At 33.6% G+C, this 20,615-nt stretch overlaps 2 pseudogenes; both read left to right on the forward strand.

Annotated features, from left to right (window-relative positions):
- The first annotated feature begins 4,997 nt into the window (after nucleotides 1-4,997).
- Nucleotides 4,998-5,225, forward strand: LOC132043467 (putative defensin-like protein 39; annotated as a pseudogene).
- Nucleotides 5,226-13,087: 7,862 nt separating this feature from the next.
- LOC132043468 (uncharacterized) lies at nucleotides 13,088-16,850 on the forward strand (annotated as a pseudogene).
- The last annotated feature ends 3,765 nt before the right edge of the window (nucleotides 16,851-20,615 follow it).

Here is a 20,615-nt window from a genome sequence, read left to right on the forward strand (position 1 = left end):
TAAAAAAATTTAAATATTTAAAAAAAAAATTTAAAAATTTCCTTTTAACCGGTTTAATATTTATTTAAAATTTTTTGAAAATTTTATGTTATTAGAGGCTTTTTAAAAAATTATGGTTGTTTTTTTTGGTAAAAATAAAAAACAAACTGAAATATATAAATATATATTATAAAAAAATTTTTTATAATATTTTTCCCTTATTTATTTTAGTCAAATTTAAAATATTTTGAAAGTACAATTTTCAAAAAAAAATTTTTAAAATTAATAATAATTCATCAAAATAATGAAAAAATTTAAAAATTTTGTATTTTTTCTTTTTTAACTAAAAAAAAAAAAAAAAAGTTAATATATAAATAGTCAATTACATCAAATTGCATCAATTATAACATTTTAATATAATAATGTAAAAAAAAAAAAGTATTATAAAACATCTATTTATAAAATAAAAATTTCTATTAAATGTAATTTAAAAAACAAAAAATAACATGGGTTTTTATAAAATCAATGGTTATGATTTTTACTTAAAAAAATTAAATAAAAAAATCCACGTGGAGACAAATTTAGTTAATTTTAAAGTAAAAAACAAAAAAGTGAAAACTTTTGTTTTTGAGTTTAGGTTAGACTTCGTATGAAAAATTTTTTAATAATTTTTTAACATATTTTTAAGAACATTAAATTTTTTTTTCAGATATGTAAAAAAAAAAACAATTTGTAAACCCCTCAAATGTTACTTGCACGTCAAATTTTTTATTTATTTAATCAAACCAATTATACGAAAATTTTGTATAATCTTTTTTTATTAGACCTAATCACTATCAGTAAACCAAAACACTTAATTATGCTTTAAACTTTTAATTTTATTTTTTAGGAATAGAAAATGGACATGCTCAAACATCGAATCTTATTGTAAGAAAACAGAAGCAAATTGGCCTCACATGACACTTGTACAAAGAAAAAAGGGGATGCGTTTAAAACGTCTTGCAAACATGAAATTAACCAATGGAAGTTGTCTAATACTTCCAAAGACACAAAAAAAAAATTGCTATTGCTACCATTTTGATGATGGATCCAAAAGCTCAGGTGTCTAAATCCACAGGGCCCTGAAAAGGGATGGGAAAATTTTTCGTAGTACAACTATAGATATCAATATTTTATTTGTGTGTGTAATAAATTCATCTTATAATCAATTAAGTAAACGAAACATGTATAAATAAGAATATCAAAAAAGATATGAAAAAATCTTTCAAAAATTATAATGATAAAATAAATTAAACGAAAGAAATATGGAAAAAAAAGAAAGATTTTTTAAATTTTTTAAAAAAACAAAGCATAAGGAAAAGCCGAAGGCTTATGGAGAGTTAATGAAATTTTGGTATGTTTTATTTTATAGTACAACCTAAATGGATCAAATGGGTGATGAAGTATATTTTCTAAATTATTATGTTTTAATAAGGACAAGTCCATTGTATGTTTGTTCAGAATGTGGGTTTAAAGATCAACCCCTGTATTTTTAATTACACCCTTTTTTTTTTTCTGTTTGTGTTTAAACACGAAGGATTATCTGATCTCCTTCAGAAAAAAAAGATTATCTCATCAACTGATCCACTTATTTGAAATAATTCATCCTTTGGGTAATTTTAGTGAGATCACCTTCGGTGAGTAAATAGAGAGATAAAATGTTACTTTCGGTGAAGACAGGAAAATGTTGAACATGGATCCACCGACAAAGCAACGAGTTGAAAAGAAGAGTTTGTAGAAACTCAGCTGGTGGTCATGCTGGTGGCAGTGACAAAGGGAGGGCTCAGCGGGAAACCGTTCTCTCCCTAAAACTTAAACATTGTATATCCCCAAACAGAGATCACAATGGCTTAAGCATGTTCCTATTACGGTGATGTGTGCACTCCGGTGTGTTGGCCTCCCTTAGTGAAGAACGTGACGGTGGTGATGTGATACATGGTCAGCTCCCAGCCTCCGACTTTCCTCTTCTTCCTACACAACTTTTAAAAAATCATATAAGGGGCAGTTTGTTTCACCATCCAGATGATTCATTAAGATGGAGATGAGAGTTTTGTTTGTTTAGACATAAAATAGGTAATCATTTGATTCATCTGGATAAGTTTTTTTAAATTTTGGCTAAACTTTGAATATCAACTGGCTGATCCAAATTGAACCATCTCGATGGAGATGGTTTTGTCAAAATGGTAAAATGTCTATTATACCTCTGATATAATTAACAAATTACAAACTTAAATCTAATATCATTTTTGTCACTCAAAAAAATAACAAAACCACAAAATGCATTTTCTTGCAAAAAAAAAACATTTTCCGCCAAAACCGCAAAAAGGCATTTATTCGCCAAAACCGGAAAACACGTTTTTCCACCAAAACTGTAAAAAATCTTGTTTTCCGCCAAAACCAAAATATCTCGGTTTTCCTGCCAAACCCTGAAATATATCGTTTTCGGCCAAAAAACAGCTTTTTCCTGCCAAAAACTGAAAAATATTTTTCCCACCAAAAGCAAAAGCATTGTTTTCCTACCAAAAGTAATCGCATTTTTTTGCGCCAAAACCAAAAATCTCGTTTTCCCACCAGAACTGAAAATGTCTATTCCCACCAAAATCGCAGAAACGAATTTCCCACAAAAAAAAAACGGGTTTTCCCGTCAAAACCGCAAAACATCGTTTTCCCATAAAAACACATTTTTGCCAAAACCGAAAAATAGCGTTTTCTGGCAGAAATGCGTTTTTACAAAAACGCAAAAAAACCTGTATTTTCGCCAAAACCACAAAAAACATGTTTTCCCAACAAAATACATTTTATGCCAAAAACGCGAAAACAAATTTCCAAAAAAACCGTAAAACAACATTTCCCACCGAAACCATTAAAGCAAGTGAGGCCTGTAAGGTAAGTCTTGATATGAACAGTAATGGGACAAAATAATTGTATGGATGACTAAAATCGATTGTCTTAATAGATTTATGCGGTTCAACTGTAAGAGTTGAGATTATCACAACAAGAGATTAAATAAAAGGCTTTATGAATTTAATTTAAAACAAAAAGTCAAAAATTTTTGAAAGATACTAAGTCAATGTATGTATATTACTTCTCCTAGTTTTTAGTGTTTTATTGATTATTTTAGGGAAGACCTTTTATTTTATTTCTAAAAAAAGAAAAAAATATTTGTATAAAAGAATCAGATGCTAAACCAAATTCAATAATCATTCCATGCTAATTTTAAAACCACGAAATAATAAGAAAATAAAAAGAAACAAATGGCCATCAAATAAAATGTTAATATGTTTGCTGTTATTGTGATGCTATTTTGTTGGTTTCAACAGGTAAGCCGCATCCTAAACAATCATTTTTAGTAAAGTCAAGCAATTATTATGTTTGTGTTTGATTGTTAGTTTATTGTGAATTTATTTCAGTAATTTTCCAAGTTTATCCTATCTCAAATCAAAATTTATTTCTATATTATGAAAATTGAAGTACATTTAGAAATTGTTTGAAAATATGAATAGTAGTATAAAAAAAGAAATATAATATTGTTGGAAACATAGATATCAGTAATTAAAAAATAAGTTACGGACTTATGTTATAAACAAAAATTAGAAGTCCATTATATTATCACCATATTAAAACTAAAGTACTTATTTTGATACTATATTTTTATTTAAATATTTATATTTTTATTTCGCAGCATTTATAGATTAATATACTATTAGAATAAACATTTATTTATATAATTTAAATTTATTTATAATACTTTATTTTTAACTTATTTTTATAACTTTGTTTTTATGTCACAAGATTTAAAATAATTAATTAAAATTTCAAACTTATTAAAATAGAAGTAACTTCACTATTAATTTTCAACTTCCATTTATTTATATATATTTATACTTCATTTTATTTACTTGTTTAGCCACTGCATTTAGAATAAATTAAGTACTTATTTTTATAACTTTGTTTTGAACCAGATTCTACCACATGATTTTAAAATAAATTAAAATTAATTACTTGAATAAAAAGATTTCAGAAATCTTATCTAACCAGATAGATATTCATATCTTGACCGTCAAACCATAATCTTATTTAGTTAAATTTTTATTATCAAAAACATATTAGAGGCTATAACAAATATTATGGTTGTGTTTTTTTTATCAAAATAATAAATACAAACTGTTTAAAAAATATATAGTATATATATTATATAAAATTATTTGCTTATATTATATATAGTATTTCCTTATTTAGTTTAGTCAAATTATACATATTTTGAAAGTACAATTTTCAAGAATAAGAAATATCATAAAACAATAATAATTCATCGAAAACTAATGCAATATATATTATTAAAATTATATGGTATTTCCTTATTTAGTGTCATTTTTAACTCTAAGAAAAAAACATAAAATTAATAAAAAAAAACAAGTTAATATATAAATAGTACAATTACATCAAATTGCATCAATTGATAACATTTTAGATATAATATTATGTACAAATAAAAAGTATTATAAAACATCTATATTATAAAATAATATATTCTACTCTATATGTAAATTACAAAACATAAAAATATACATGGGTATTTTATAAAATCAATGGTTATGATTTTACATAAAACAAAAGTTAAATAAAAAAATCCACGTGGAATGGATCAAATTATAGTTAATTTTAAAGTACAAACACATAAAAGTGAAAACATTACGTTGTTATTTGAGTTTAGGTTAGACTTCGTATGAAAATTTTTCAATAATTTCTTAACATATTCCATAAGAACATTAAATTTTTTTTCAGATATGTAAAAAACAAGACAATTTGTAAACCACTCAAATGTTACTTGCACGTCCAAATTTTTTATTTATTTAATCAAACCTAATTATACGAAAATATTTGTATAATCTTTTTTTTATTGAGACCTAATCACTATCAGTAAACCTAAATTTTACTACTTAATTATGCTTTAACTACTTTTAATTTTATTTTATCAGGAATAGAAAATGGACATGCTCAAACATCGAATCATTATTGTAAGAAAACACGAAGCAAATTGGCCTCACATGACACTTGTACAAAGAAAAATGGTGATGCGTTGTGCAAAACGTCTTGCAAACATGAATATATATCTCAATGGAAGTTGTCTAATACTTCCAAAGACGACAAAAAAAGATTGCTATTGCTACCATTTCGATGATGGATCCAAATGCTCAGGTGTCTAAATCCACAGGCCATGAAAGTGTATGGAAATTCTTCTTCATTACAACTACTACTTGATATCAATAGTTATTATGTTGATGTGTGTAATAAATTCATCTTATAATCAATTAAGTAATCAAGAAACATGTATAAATAAGAATATCAAAATTGAAGATATGAGAAAAAGTCTTTCAAAATTATAATGATAAAATAAATTAAACGAAAGAAATATGGAAAAAGAAAGAAAGATAAATTTCTTAACTATTGTTGTTCTAAAAATTCAAAGACATGTGTAGGAACATGCCGAAGGCTTATGGTAGAGTTGAATGAAATTTTGGTATGTGTTTACTGTTAGCCTTAGCCTACAACCTCAAATGGATCAAATGGGTGATGAAGTATATTTTCTAAGTTATTATGTTTTAATAAGTGAACAAGTCCATTGTATGTTTGTATCAGAATGTGGTTTAAGATCAACTCCAATGTATTTTCTAAGTTACACCCACTTTCTCCTTTTCTGTTTGTGTTAAGCACAGAAGGATTATCTGATCTCCTTCAGAAAAGAAAAGATTATCTCATCAACTGATCCACTTATTTGAGAGAGTAATTCACTCCCTTGGTAATTTGAGTGAGATCACCTTCGGTGAGTAAATAGAGAGATAACAATGTTACTTTCGGTGAAGACAGATACATGTTGAACATGGATCCACCGACAAGACGCAACGAGTTGAAAAGAAGAGTTTGTAGAAACTCAGCTGGTGGTGCATGCTGGTGGCAGTGACAAAGGCGACGGCTCAGCTGGTTCATATACGTCTTCTCTCCACGTCAAAACTTCTCGAATTCATTGTATATCACCAACGAGAGTATCACATATGGCTTCCGATAGCATGATTCCTATTACGGTGATGTGTGACAACTCCGGTGATGATAGTCACAATGCTCCGTTAGTGAAGAACAGTGACGGTGGTGATGTGATACATGGTCAGCTCCCAGCCTCCGACTTTCCTCTTCTTCCATACACTAACTTATTTAAAAAATCATATAAGGGGCAGTTTGTTTCACCATCCAGATGATTCATTAAGATGGAGATGAGAGTTTTGTTTGTTTAGACATAAAAGAGATTTAGAGGATTCATCTGGATAAGTTTTTGAAATTTTGGCTAAATTTTGAATATCAACTGGCTGATCCAAATTGAACCATCTCGATGGAGATGGTTTTGTCAAAATGGTAAAATGTTTATTATACCTACCGATATAATTAACAAATTACAAACTTAAATCTAATATCATTTTGTAACTCAAAAAATAATAACTAAACCACAAAAATGCATTTTCTTGCAAAAAAAAAAGAAACATTTTCTGCCAAAACCGCAAAAAGGCATTTTGGCCAAAAACCGAAAACACGTTTTTCCACAAAACTGTAAAATCTTGTTTTCCGCCAAAAACCAAAATATCTCGGTTTTCCTGCAAACACGAAATATATCGTTTTTGGCCAAAAACCGAAAAAGTTTTTTCCTGCCAAAACTGAAAAATATTTTTCCCACCAAACAAAAGTATTGTTTTCCACCAAAACCGATAATCGCATTTTTGCGCCTTAAACCCAAAAAAAAATCTCGTTTTCCCACCAAAACTGAAAATGTCTATTCCCACCAAAATCGCAGAAACGAATTTCCCACAAAAACAGTTTTTCCTCCAAAACCACAAAAACACGTTTTCCCATAAAAACACATTTTCGCCAAAACCGAAAATAGCGTTTTCTGGCAAAAACGTTTTACCAAAAACCGCAAAACCCGTTTTTTCGCCAAAACCATAAAAAACATGTTTTCCCAACAAAAATACATTTTATGCCAAAAACGTAAAAACAAATTTCCGCAAAACCGTAAAACAACATTTCCCACCGAAAACCATTAAAGCAAGTGAGGGCTGTAAGGTAAGTCTTGATATGAACAGTAATGGGACAAAATAATTGTATGGATGACTAAAATCGATTGTCCTAATAGATTTATGCGGTTCAACAGTAAGAGTTGAGATTATCACAACAAGAGATTAAATAAAAGGCTTTATGAATTTAATTTAAAACAAAAAGTCAAAATTTTTGAAAAAGATACTAAGTCAATGTATGTATATATATTCTCCTAGTTTTTAGTGTTTTATTGAAATTTTAGAAGACCTTGTATTTTATTTCTAAAAAAAGAAAAAAAAATATTTGTATAAAAGAATCAGATGCTAAACCAAATTCAATAATCATTCCATGCTAATTTAAAACACGAAAATAACAAGAAAATAAAAAGAAACAAATGGCCATCAGTTCAAATGTATTATGTTTGCCTGTTATTGTGATGCTATTTTTGTTGGTTTCAACAGGTAAGCCGCATCCTAAACAAACATTTTATGTAAAGCTGCAATTATTATGTTTGTGTTTGATTGTTAGTTTATTGTGTATTTATTTCAGTAATTTTCCAAGTTTATCCATCTCAAACCAAAATTTATATCATATTACATGAAAATTGAAGTACATTTAGAAATTGTTTGAAAATATGAATAGTAGTATAAAAGAATATAATATTGTTTGGAAACATAGACTTATGTTATCAAAAATTAGAAGTCCATTATAATTAAAAAATAAGTGATACGGACTTATGTTATTAACAAAAACTAGAAGATTAAAATATTATATTATCTACCATTTATTTATATATAAAACTAAAGTACCTTTTGATACTTATTTTTATTTACATATTTATATTTTATTTATTTATAGATATTTTCGCTTAATCACAACATTTCCAAGAATAAGTTACTAAATAAATATTTTAATATACTTATAATTTTTAACAGACTCATGTCACATGCATTTAAGATTAATCTATACTATTAATAATTGAATTTGAATTAACTGCAACCTTTGAATAAAAGAGTTGTCCATTTTAAGTGAAAGCGACCATATTTACATCCATTTATTTATATATATTTATACTTCATTTTATTGTTTTATTACAAAATATATGTGTATATGAATTTTGCATATTAAAAAGGTTTATTATAAATATATTTTTATATATTTTATAATAATAAATTAAGTACTTATTTTTATAACTTTGTTTTACAGATTCTACCGCAGTATTTAAAATAATTAATTATCAATTTCAAATATATATCTAACCAGATAATATTTATATCTTGACCGTTAATCATTTTAGTTAAATTGTTATTATGTTATTAGAGGCTATAACAAAATTATGGTTGTTTTTTGTGTGGTCAAAATAAAAACACAAACTGAAATATATAGTATATATATTATATAAAAAATATTTATATATAGTATTATCCTTATTTAGTTTAGTCAAATATAAAAATTTTAGAGTTCAATTTTCAAGAAAACAAAATATCATAAAATTAATAATAATTCATAGAAAACTAATGCCAAAAATTAAATTTTTAGTATGTTGTTCATTTTAAAATAAAAACAAAAAAACAACAAGTTAATATATGAATAGTACAATTACATCAAATTGCATCAAGTTATAAAATTTTTAATATAATATTATGTACAAATAAAAAATTATTATCAAACATCTATATTATAAAATAATATCAAACCTAATTATACGAAAATATTTGTATAATCTTTTTTTTATTGAGACCTAATCACTATCAGTAAACCTAAATTTTACTACTTAATTATGCTTTAACTACTTTTTAATTTTATTTCATCAGGAATAGAAAATGGACATGCTCAAACATCGAATCATTATTGTAAGAAAACACGAAGCAAATTGGCCTCACATGACACTTGTACAAAGAAAAATGGTGATGCGTTGGTAAAACGTCTCGCAAACATGAATATATAACCAATGGAAGTTGTCTAATACTTCCAAAGACGACAAAAAGATTGCTATTGCTACCATTTCGATGATGGATCCAAATGCTCAGGTGTCTAAATCCACAGGCCATGAAAGTGTATATGGAAATTCTTCGTCAGTACAACTACTACTTGATATCAATAGTTATTATGTTGATGTGTGTAATAAATTCATCTTATAATCAATTAAGTAATCAAGAAACATGTATAAATAAGAATATCAACATTGAAGATATGAAAAAAGTCTTTCAAAATTATAATGATAAAATAAATTAAACGAAAGAAATATGGAAAAGAAAAAAAAGATGCTTAACTATTGTTGTTCTAAAAAATTCAAAGACATAGTGTGTAGGAACATGAAGGCTTATGGTAGGGTTGAATGAAATTTTGGTATGTGTTTATTGTTAGCCTTAGCCTACAACCTCAAATGGATCAAATGGGTGATGATATTTTCTAAGTTATTATGTTTTAATAAGTGATCAAGTCCATTGTATGTTTGTATCAGAATGTGGTTTAAGATCAACTCCAATGTATTTTTTAACTTACACCACTTTCTCCTTTTCTGTTTGTGCTAAGCACAGAAGGATTATCTGATCTCCTTCAGAAAAGAAAAGATTATCTCATCAACTGATCCACTTATTTGAGAGAGTAATTCACTCCTTAGGGTAATTTGAGTGAGATCACCTTCGGTGAGTAAATAGAGAGATAACAATGTTACTTTCGGTGAAGACAGAGACATGTTGAACACATGGATCCACCGACAAAACGCAACGAGTTGAAAAGAAGAGTTTGTAGAAACTCAGCTGGTGGTGCATGCTGGTGGCAGTGACAAAGCGACGGCTCAGCTGGTTCGTATACGTCTTCTCTCCACGTCAAAACTTCTCGAATCATTGTATATCACCAACGAGAGAATCACAAATGGCTTCCGATAGCATGATTCCTATTACGGTGATGTGTGACAACTGCGGTGTGATAGTCTGGCTCTCCGTTAGTGAAGAACAGTGACGGTGGTGATGTGATACATGGTCAGCTCCCAGCCTCCGACTTTCCTCTTCTTCCATACACTAACTTATTTAAAAAATCATATAAGGGGCAGTTTGTTTCACCATCCAGATGATTCATTAAGATGGAGATGAGAGTTTTGTTTGTTTTTAGACATAAAAGAGGTAATCATTTAGAGGATTCATCTGGATAAGTTTTTGAAATTTTGGCTAAACTTTGAATATCAACTGGCTGATCCAAATTGAACCATCTCGATGGAGATGGTTTTGTCAAAATGGTAAAATGTCTATTATACCTCTGATATGATTAACAAATTACAAACTTAAATCTAATATCATTTCGTCACTCAAAAAATAATAACAAAACCACAAAAATGCATTTTCTTGCAAAAAAAAAAAACATTTTCCGCCAAAACCGCAAAAAGGCATTTTCGCCAAAACCGGAAAACACGTTTTTCCACCAAAACTGTAAAATCTTGTTTTCCTTAGAAACAAAAATATCTCGGTTTTCTGTCATACCCGAAATATATCGTTTTCGGCCAAAAACCAAAAGTGTTTTCCTGCCAAAACTGAAAAATATTTTTCCCACCAAAAGCAAAAAAGTAATCGCATTTTTGCGCCAAAATAAAAAAAAATCTCGTTTTCCCACAAAACTGAAAATGTCTATTCCCACCAAAATCGCAGAAACGAATTTCCCACAAAAACAGGTTTTCCCGTCAAAACCGCAAAAACACCTTTTCCCATAAAAACACATTTTCGCCAAAACCGAAAATAGCATTTTCTGGCAGAAATGCGTTTTTGCCAAAACCTAAAACCTGTATTTTTCACCAAAACCACAAAAAACATGTTTCCCAACAAAATACATTTTATGCCAAAAACGCGAAAACAAATTTCCAAAAAAACCGTAAAACAACATTTCCCACCGAAACCATTAAAGCAAGTGAGGCCTGTAAGAGTAAGTCTTGATATGAACAGTAATGGGACAAAATAATTGTATGGATGACTAAAATGATTGTCTTAATATAGATTTATGCGGTTCAACTATGGGAGTTGAGATTATCACAACAAGAGATTAAAATAAAAGGCTTTATGAATTTAATTTAAAACAAAAGTCAAAATTTTTGAAGATACTAAGTCAATGTATGTATATTACTTCTCCCTGATTTTTAGTGTTTTATTGAAATTTTAGGGAAGACCTTGTATTTTTATTTCTAAAAAAAAGAAAAAAATATTTGTATAAAAGAATCAGATGCTAAACCAAATTCAATAATCATTTCAATAAATTAATAACAAATGAGAATTGTTTAGAAACATGAATAACATATTTAATACTTCTTTTTATTTAAACATTTAGCCATTGTTTTTATAATAAATTAAACAACCTTCTTTCTATATTTCTTTTTATTTACAATTCTGTCACTATATTTACAATTCTTTATGGTGAAAATAAAAACACAAACTGAAATATAAATAGTATATTATATAAAACAATTTTTAAAAACAGTATTATTACCTTATTTAGTTTAGTCAAATATAAAAATTTCAAGAGTTCAATTTTCAAAAAAAAATATCATAAAATTAATAATAATAAGTAACTTAAAAGGCTATTGAAATTACAACTATCTCCTTGTGAACAAACAAAAAAACGGATTTTTTTTTACGTTTCTACCCCTCGCAAGTCGTCTGTTTAGACAGACGACTTGAAAATAAGTCGTCCAGACGACTTAACTTAAAGTCGTCTGGACAGTTATTCTTAAACATAATTTAAAAATTTTGTAAAAAATATTTTGATAAGTGAAAAATTGGAATTATGTAATTAACATATGTCTTAAGAGATATAAATTAATATATAACAAATTTCAATTGTTTTCAGCCCAGATGAGTGAAAGTAGTGAGTCATGATATTCTTTAGTTTATGTTTCATCAACATATGTTGTAGTATTGTATGTGTTCTTAGGGTTAGATTTTGGAAAGCATTAAAACCGTTTTTGAAAATTTTTAAAATTACCTAAGCGTGTTCATTTCTGTGTATAGTAAACACTATTGAAGTATAATTTGATTTTATAACGTGGTTAGTAAGTTAATTTAGTCATTTTAGTTTAGGGGTTCATTTTAGGGTATTGGACGACTTAATATTTAGTCTTCTGTGCACAGACGACTAAATATTAGGTCGTCTGATGTACATTATCAGCCAGAATAAGTCGTCTAAACCGGACCAAACCTTAAAGTTTACCAATGTACTTTTAAAGCTAACCGGATTATTTACCCAATATATAAGGTGAATTTTTTTTTTTGTTTCATTTTCCTCGAAATTCAGAAACCCTAACAGTTCTCTCTCACCGGCGATATCAAAGGCGATTCGAATTCCCACTATTTCCGAACAAACCATCGTTCTCAACGTCGGCTATCTATCTCACTTCATTCTCACCGTTGTCGCCGCAGCTTCTTCTAACCCTAGCGCCGCCGATTCCTCTAAACCCTAGCGCCCCCGCTTCCACTATTTCCGAACAAACCGTCGCCCTCGCCACCGTGCTCACCAACGTTCTCACCGCCGCTTCCTCTAAACACTAGCTAGCACCGCCGCTTCTTCTAAACCCTAGCGCCGCCGCTTCTTCTCTGTAAACCGTAGCGCCGTTTCTCTGTAAACCCTAACGCCGGTAAGTCATCAATCTCGAGGAAAAGATGAACATAAAACGTTGTCTCTATCAATTTACTCATTCTCACCGTTTCACGTTTATTTTTTCAGATCTATAACCACAATGACGAGTACTCCAACTCCTTCTGCGACTAATCAGGTCCGCTTGAAATTTTTCTACCGGAAGACTTGTAAGTAAGTCTTCCAACCGGAAAGTCTTCCATTTGGAAGACTTAAGACGACTTAAATATAAGTCGTCATTTGGAAGACTTTCAGACGACTTAAATATAAGTCGTCTACTAAGTCGTCCGGAGTAACAATTAAGGCGTGATTGATTTAGCTTGTGTTCTGACTTCTATTGTTGTCTTTGATTATTTTGCAGACAAAAAGGATGGATATTCCAGAACTCCCCCGTAGGTTATACACATTAGGGGAAGAGCCAGAACCCCACAATAGCATTTCGTATCATACGGATAACACGAAGTTGCATACTGCTCTTAGGGAGCTCTCACTAAGCAAGAATTTGAAGAGCTCAAGGAGTCGAGATTGGGAGTTTTCATCAAGTTCAAGGAGCAGGGATTTGGTTGGGCTTCAAGGCTGGTTCACCACATGCTCTGTTTAAAGCTGGACATTAAGAAGAAGTACGAGATGTGGTGTCTCGTTGGTCCAGAACCTGCGAGGTTTTCACTGTTAGAGTTTGAAATGATCACTGGTCTAAACTGCGAGTACATCGAGGACCTTGAGACACCAGAATGTGAAGTTACCCCAGAGATGGTTTCTTTCTGGGGGATGATGGGAGTTCATATGGAAGCTGGGCCAACTACTGATCAGATAATAGATGCACTGAATAGATGCGGGGATTGGACCCCGGAAGATCGCAAGCGGCTCGCGTACCTTTCCATCTTCACTGGATTCATTGAAGGGAGAAAGTTTTCAACCGCTACACGAGCTACTCTGGCAAGGCTAGTGATGGATTTAGAACGGTTTGAGAATTATCCATGGGGGAGAGTCTCGTTTAAGGTGCTGATGGACTCTTTGTGGAACAAAGAGATTACTGGCTGTTACACCGTGGATGGGTTTATACAAGTTCTTCAGGTCTGGGCGTACACAGCTATTCCGGGATTGGGTGCTAGTATTGGTAGTCCCAGAGAAAACAATCCAAACAGTCCGTTCCACCGATTCTGGCTTACGATGGCAGCAGAGGCCGCAGATTCATGAAAGCTGCTATCTTGAGTAGTCAGGTACCTTTCCATCTTCACTTAATTAAGTTGTCTGGAAAGTCTTCCAGCTGGACGACTTAGTAGACGACTTATTATAAGTCGTCGGAAGGTCTTCCAGCTGGGACTTAGTGGACGACTAATAAGTCGACGACTTATAATAAGTCGTCCGGAAGGTCTTCCAGCTGGGCGACTTGGTAGAGACGACTTATAATAAGTCGTTCGGAAGGTCGTCCAGCTGGACGACTTAGTAGGATGACTTATAATAAGTCGTTCGGAAGGTCGTCCAGTTGGACGTCTTAGTAGACGACTTATAATTAAGTCGTCTATTTAGTATTTTGTTTCAAATATCTAACTCGATTCTTCTTCTATTTACTGCAGTCCCGCGTGATCAACTTTGTTGAGAAGAAGGACATTAGTGAAATGTGGCCAAAATGGGACGATGAGGTTGAGGACGTGCCCGCGGAGAACATCATTAAAGTCATGTATGATCGGAGACCGTGGAAGTGGACCATGGATTGCTGGGAAGTCACTGGTACAAAACGTAAGGTTGTGACTCCATCGAAAAGAGCCAAAGAGATGGTTGTGGTGGAGGTGGAGGAGGAGGAGGAAGACAATCAGAGACCTCGGAAGAAAGCTCGTAAAGAGGCTCCTAAAGAGGCTAGAGAAGAGGCTAGAGAAGAGGCTAGAGAAGAGGCTAGAGAAGAGGCTAGTTGGGTGACCAGAGAGGAGTTGGAAAATATGTTCAACTCCTACACCTCTGACGTAGTTGAAATGATGAAAGATGGGTTTAAGAAGTGCATCAAGGAGATTAGGAAGATGTCCGATAGATTGGAAGCTGTGGAGAAGAAGGTTGGTGTCATCAATGAGGATCTTGCCAAAGAAACCGGGGTTAGTAACAAACAGCCTAACCCTCAAGCCAAAGAAACCGGGGTTAGTAACAAACAGCCTAACCCTCAAGCCCAAGAAACCAGAAGCCTACTCCTCAAAAGGATCCAGTAACAAACCAATCATCCTGCTCCTCAAAAGGCAAAGCCTACTCCTCAAAAGGCAAAGCCTACTCCTCAAACGAAACAGCCTGCTCCTCAAACTAAACAGCCTGCTCCTCAAACGAAACAGCCTGCTCCTCAAACAACATCTACTCCTCAAAAGAAACAGCTTCTCCTCAACAGCCTCCTCCTCAAAATAAACAGCCTTCTCCTCAAAAGAAACAGCCTCCTCCTCTGCCCAAAGAGGTTAGTATCAAATCCTCTCCCAACAAGAATTAAGTCGTCCAGGGTCTTTGGTTGTCGGACGACTTAAATAAAAGTTGTCCGGACTAGTCGTTGGAATAGTTGTCCGTGGTTAATCCGGAAAACTTTTATTTAAGTCGTCCAGGGTCAACTAGTCGTCAGACAACTTTTATTTAAGTCGTCCGGGGTTAACTTGTGTGCAACTTTTATTGCAGAGATTGTTGCCGGAGGATACAGCAGATGAGGCGATCTCGGTATATAAGATCTTGCCGGAGGATAAAGCAGATGGTGTCACCTCCAAAGAGATTGTTCCTCTCACTTCCACTGACCAACCGAGCTTCGCTTCCAACGATCAACAACCGAGCTTCGCTTCCACCGATCCAAGCGTTCCAGTTTCAGAACCGAGCCTGGTTGTATTGGACCAAACAGCTCCCACTGCTTCTGTGCGTGCAAGGAGTGAACGAACGAAGAAACCTGCTCCCACGCAGATATCTCCTTATACGGCAGAGAGAAAGAAACTCCTTAGTGTGGCAAAGTATAATCCATTTCCCACACTAAACAGACCTAAGTTGAAGGAGCTCGCTGATTGGTTGAAAACTGATCCGTAAGTGATTGCTTTACCCATAATAGCTTGATTTAGTCTACCAAAACTGATTGCTTTTTTGTTTGCAGTGATTATTTCACTAAGCAAGAGGACAAACCACGTACATCACCAACTTGGTGGTATCACATCCTCCGGACACCCAAAGCATGGCTGGAAGACGTAGTAAGTCTTCTGCTTATCTTTAAGTCGTCTGGTAACTTGTCTTTGTATAGATTTGTAAATATATAAGTCGTCTGGAAGGTTTTCCAGCTGGACGACTTACCAATAAGTCGTCTGGAAGGTTTTCCAGCTGGACGACTTACAAATAAGTCGTCTGGAAGGTTTTCTACGGAAGACTTTTTCCTTCAGGGTTTGGACGACTTACAAGGTTCTAACTTGTATTATTTTATATGCAGCATATGGATGCTTGGATTAATGTGCTGAGGCAGAGGTATCAGGAGAACCCACAAGCTTTCCGGAGCGAGCGAATGTGCTTCCTGGATCACAACTTTTCCCAGTCTTGGAGAGACCAGTATCTGTTCTTCAAAGCATTTAACTCGATCACAAAGGTTTAGGAAGAATGCTACCTGGTGGGGCGGCGAGTTTTTATGACGGATCAATGCCTTCATTTTGCCAATCAAACAAGAAGTGGGGGGAGGACATTGATGATATCTATGCGCCAGTGAACTTGGACAACAAACATTGGGTTGCTATTTGGATATCGATCCCTAAGAGGCACATAGTCGTCTGGGACAGCATACCTTCATGTACCATACCAGAAGCATGGGATGAGATAATGGAGCCTTTTCTCGAGATGGTCCCTTATCTGCTTGTTGAGTGCGCAGACACCGACGAAGAAGGGCCAAATACGGGTTGGAGCGATACACATATGAGAGACTGCTGAAAGATGTACCCACGGCCAACAATGGTGATTGTGGCGTGTACGCTCTAAAGTACATTGAATGTCATGCTCTTGGGGTCCCCTTTAGCCCTAAAGACTTTGCTAGGTCCAATGCGAAGACTATGAGGGATAATATGGCGGTGGTTATATGGACGGAGCTTGTTGATCAGCATTTGAAAGATAATGAGGATGGTGGTATGTTCGTGGGCATGTATGATTAGATTTGTGTATGGCTTTGAACTTGTCTTTGTATAGATTTTCTAACTTGTGTATGATTTGTGTCGTTGTATTTGTATTTGTATACTTGTGTGTATTTGTGCATTTGAACTTGTGTATGATTTTATTGTATATGACTTGTGAACTTGTGTATGATTTGTATATATTTATTTGTGTATGATTAGGTTTATTTGACTTTAAGTCGTCGTGGGAAGGTTTTCCCACTGGACGACTAACAAATAAGTCGTCCGGAAGGTTTTGGACGACTTACAAATAAGTCGTCTGGAAGGTTTTCCAGCTGGACGACTTACAAATAAGTCGTCTGGTAGGTTTGGACGACTTACCAATAAGTCGTCTGGAAGGTTTGGACGACTTAAAAGTCGTCTCAAAAAAAATAAGGTAGACTAAAAAAGGTAGTAAAAAAATGGACGACTAAAAATAAAATACACTGGACGACTTCGTAAAAGGTCGTCTAAAAAAATACACTTGAAGGGATAGTAGAAGGTAGTCTAAAAGTAAAATACACTGGACGACTTAGTAAAATACACTTGAAAGGATAGTAGAAGGGTCTTTGGGTTCAATCAAGACTGGACGACTTAAATTTAGTTAATCAAGACTGGACGACTTAACAATTAGTCGTCTGGACGGTAATCAAGACTGGACGACTTAAATTTAGGTCGTCTGGACAACTAGTCAACTGGTTGTGTACATTGTGGTTTCGTATGGCCAGTTTCCTTGCAGTTTGAGCATCTCCGTGCCCTGTGTTTCTTCCTGGGTTTGTGTCCTCTCATCCTAGATAGCTCCAACCAAGATTGCCATCTTGATTTCTTCTGTCTCCCCGGACCACGCTTTACGTTTGGAGGAAAGCATTCTCGTTCCTCAATATGTTGTGACACGATAGGATATATATTCTCTGAGTATCCTGCATACAGATGATTCTTTGAGTAAAGTGGACATACAAGTGTGGAGATATGCAAACCAGCATGTGTTCCAGCTGCTATAGCATGAGAGCAAGGTATTTTCTCCACTCCATAGACACCACAATCACACTTTACATGTTCCAAATCAACCACACAGTCCATTTTGCCACCTTTGACAAAGAAACGCCATCCATCAATTGGTTCGACCGTCATCGTATCCGCTATCTCTGATCGAACAGCAAGCAAGTATTCAACACCCCGGCTATGTTCAGTTGGGAGACTCAAAGCATCTTGTCTCCTTTTCCAATACCATTTTCCTAACTTCTGCCTTATGAACTCCAGCAGGAACGGAATCGGAAATCCTCTTGCTCGCTTCAGTGCGGAATTAATAGATTCAGCGATGTTGCTTGTTTTTATGTTGAACCTGTTCCCCTTACAATAAACCCTTGACCATAGCCTGGCGTCGGCCTTCTCCAAATACGTTGCAAGTTCCGGGTTTGCACTCCGTATCTCAGCCATGTACCGGTCAAAATCGTAAACCGTGTGCGCATAAGCAGCCCCTTTCACCAAGTACATGAGATGTTTCCCTTTAAACTTTTTGACAATGTTATCTTGAAGGTGATAATAACATATTCCTCGGGTTGCCCAAGGAAACACCTTCTCACACGCACTTTTAATGGCCGCGTGCCGGTCAGAGACTATCACCAGAGGCTTGTCATGAGATATACAACTAGCCAATTTTGTGAAAAACCATTCCCAAGAAGGTTCATCTTCAGCATCCACGATCCCAAAAGCCAATGGGAATATCTGAAAATTGCCATCTTGTGCGGCTGCAACTAACATAACACCTCCATACTTTCCACTTAGGTGAGTTCCATCCACCACAATGACCCTTCTCTGATACTTAAAACCTTTGATAGAAGCTCCAAAAGAGAGAAATAGATACTTAAATCTTTTCTCAGAATCAAGTTCTATAGCCGTGATAGAATCAGGATTTGCAATGGAGATTTGCTCGAGATATGAAGGCAGACGCGAATACCCTTCTTCTGCTGATCCTCTCACCAATTTTTGTGCATATAACAGTGCTCTGTATGAAGTGGTGTAATCAAGCGTCATGCCAAACATGTTCCTCATTGCATCAGTGATATGCTGTGGAGTTATCCCATCAATGATTCCAACACGATCAATGAAAAGACTACCAACATACTTTGGAGTACAGTGTCTCCGCTGAGCGATTCGGTCTCCAATTGAGCATAAATGTTTTTCCACATACTTTGTTACCCAAAACGTGTTTGGCCCATGTTTCACACTCGCTCTGATCTTCCATCCACAACCGCTAACCCGACATGTTGCCACAAGGAGAGTTTTTGTTGATTTGTATATTCTGAAAGAAAACCACACACCTCACACACTGTCAACCACATCACACAAAGCAGTGCATCCTTGCTAACAAAACTCTGGTTGACATAGATGCTGGTACAATCCGATTTTCCTCCTTCAATAGCATTTGTCTTAGCATATGTCTTTTCAATTTCTTCAAAACAAATATTATCATCATCTTCCTCGTCCTCATCTTGAACCTTTCCATAAAGACTGTAATCCCCACCATTCTGATCCGTTTCACCAACAATAGTGTTATCAGCATCCTCCTCCCCATTTTCCTCCTCCCCATTTTCCTCCTCCCCATCTTGATTTTCATCTTCAACAGACTCATTATCACCAACATCTTCAAAACATTCATCAGCTTCATCATTATCACCAACATCTTCTTCCCATTCACCAGCTTCATCATTATCACCAACATCTTCTTCCCATTCACCAGCTTCTTCTCTTTTCTCTGAAACCGTTTCCACCTTGCTGCGGCTTGATACACAAAGACATACTCTATGCGTTTTGAGTATCTCGAGCAAGTTTCGAACTTGTCTATCACTTGTAACATGAATGGGAGGACTGCCTGGAGTCATCATCATTTCTGCTGGTAATGAGTAGCTAATCTCCACAGTCACTGATCTCATGTCCAGGTTATAATCTTCTTGAGCCATTGCAACAAGTTCAGCATGTGTTGAATCTTCATTCAATAAAAACAATCTTGCTCCTTTGAGATCATCAACCACAAAATCCCAACGGAAATCTCTCAACAACCATTCTCCATACACTGCATGTAACTTAAAAATCATCTGCAAATATTCAAAATAAAACACATTAGTAAACATAGAGAAAATGAAGAAGTTCAATAAACATTATCGCAGACGACTTAGAATTAAGTCGTCCAGAAGACTTAAAGGTAAGTCGTCTAAAGAGGTCACTTTTGCAATTGAAAATTAAAAGGGACGACTTAATTCTAAGTCGTCCGGCTTTGTTTGTTAAAAAAAAAATTCAGACGACTTATATATAAGTCGTCTACGAGAAACGGGCTAGTTTTGCATTTGACCGAATCGTGTCAGATCTTTGACTATTTCTGGACGACTTATAATTCAGTCGTCTCTGGAAAGTAAAAATTTCAATATTTTATTCAAACTAGACGACTTACATGTAAGTCGTCCTAGGTTAGTTTTGTAATTGAAAAATAAAACTTGAAATTTAACTTTCTCCAGACGACTTAACTAAAAGTCGTCCAGCTAGACGACTTAATTTAAGGTCGTCCGGGATAAGCAAGGTTTGACCAGAAAATTGGGAAAAATTCTGGACGACTTTGCTTTCCCCGGACGACTTTAAATTAAGTCTTCTGACGGGACGACTTTATATTATGTCGTCTGGTAAAAATTAAATTATGAAGTTTTATTTTTCAACTACAAAACTAACCTAAGACGACTTACACGTAAGTCGTCTAGTTTAATAAAATATTGAAAT

Source organism: Lycium ferocissimum, unplaced genomic scaffold (assembly GCF_029784015.1).
Source record: "Lycium ferocissimum isolate CSIRO_LF1 unplaced genomic scaffold, AGI_CSIRO_Lferr_CH_V1 ctg25130, whole genome shotgun sequence".
In the NCBI taxonomy this organism is placed as follows: domain Eukaryota; kingdom Viridiplantae; phylum Streptophyta; class Magnoliopsida; order Solanales; family Solanaceae; genus Lycium; species Lycium ferocissimum.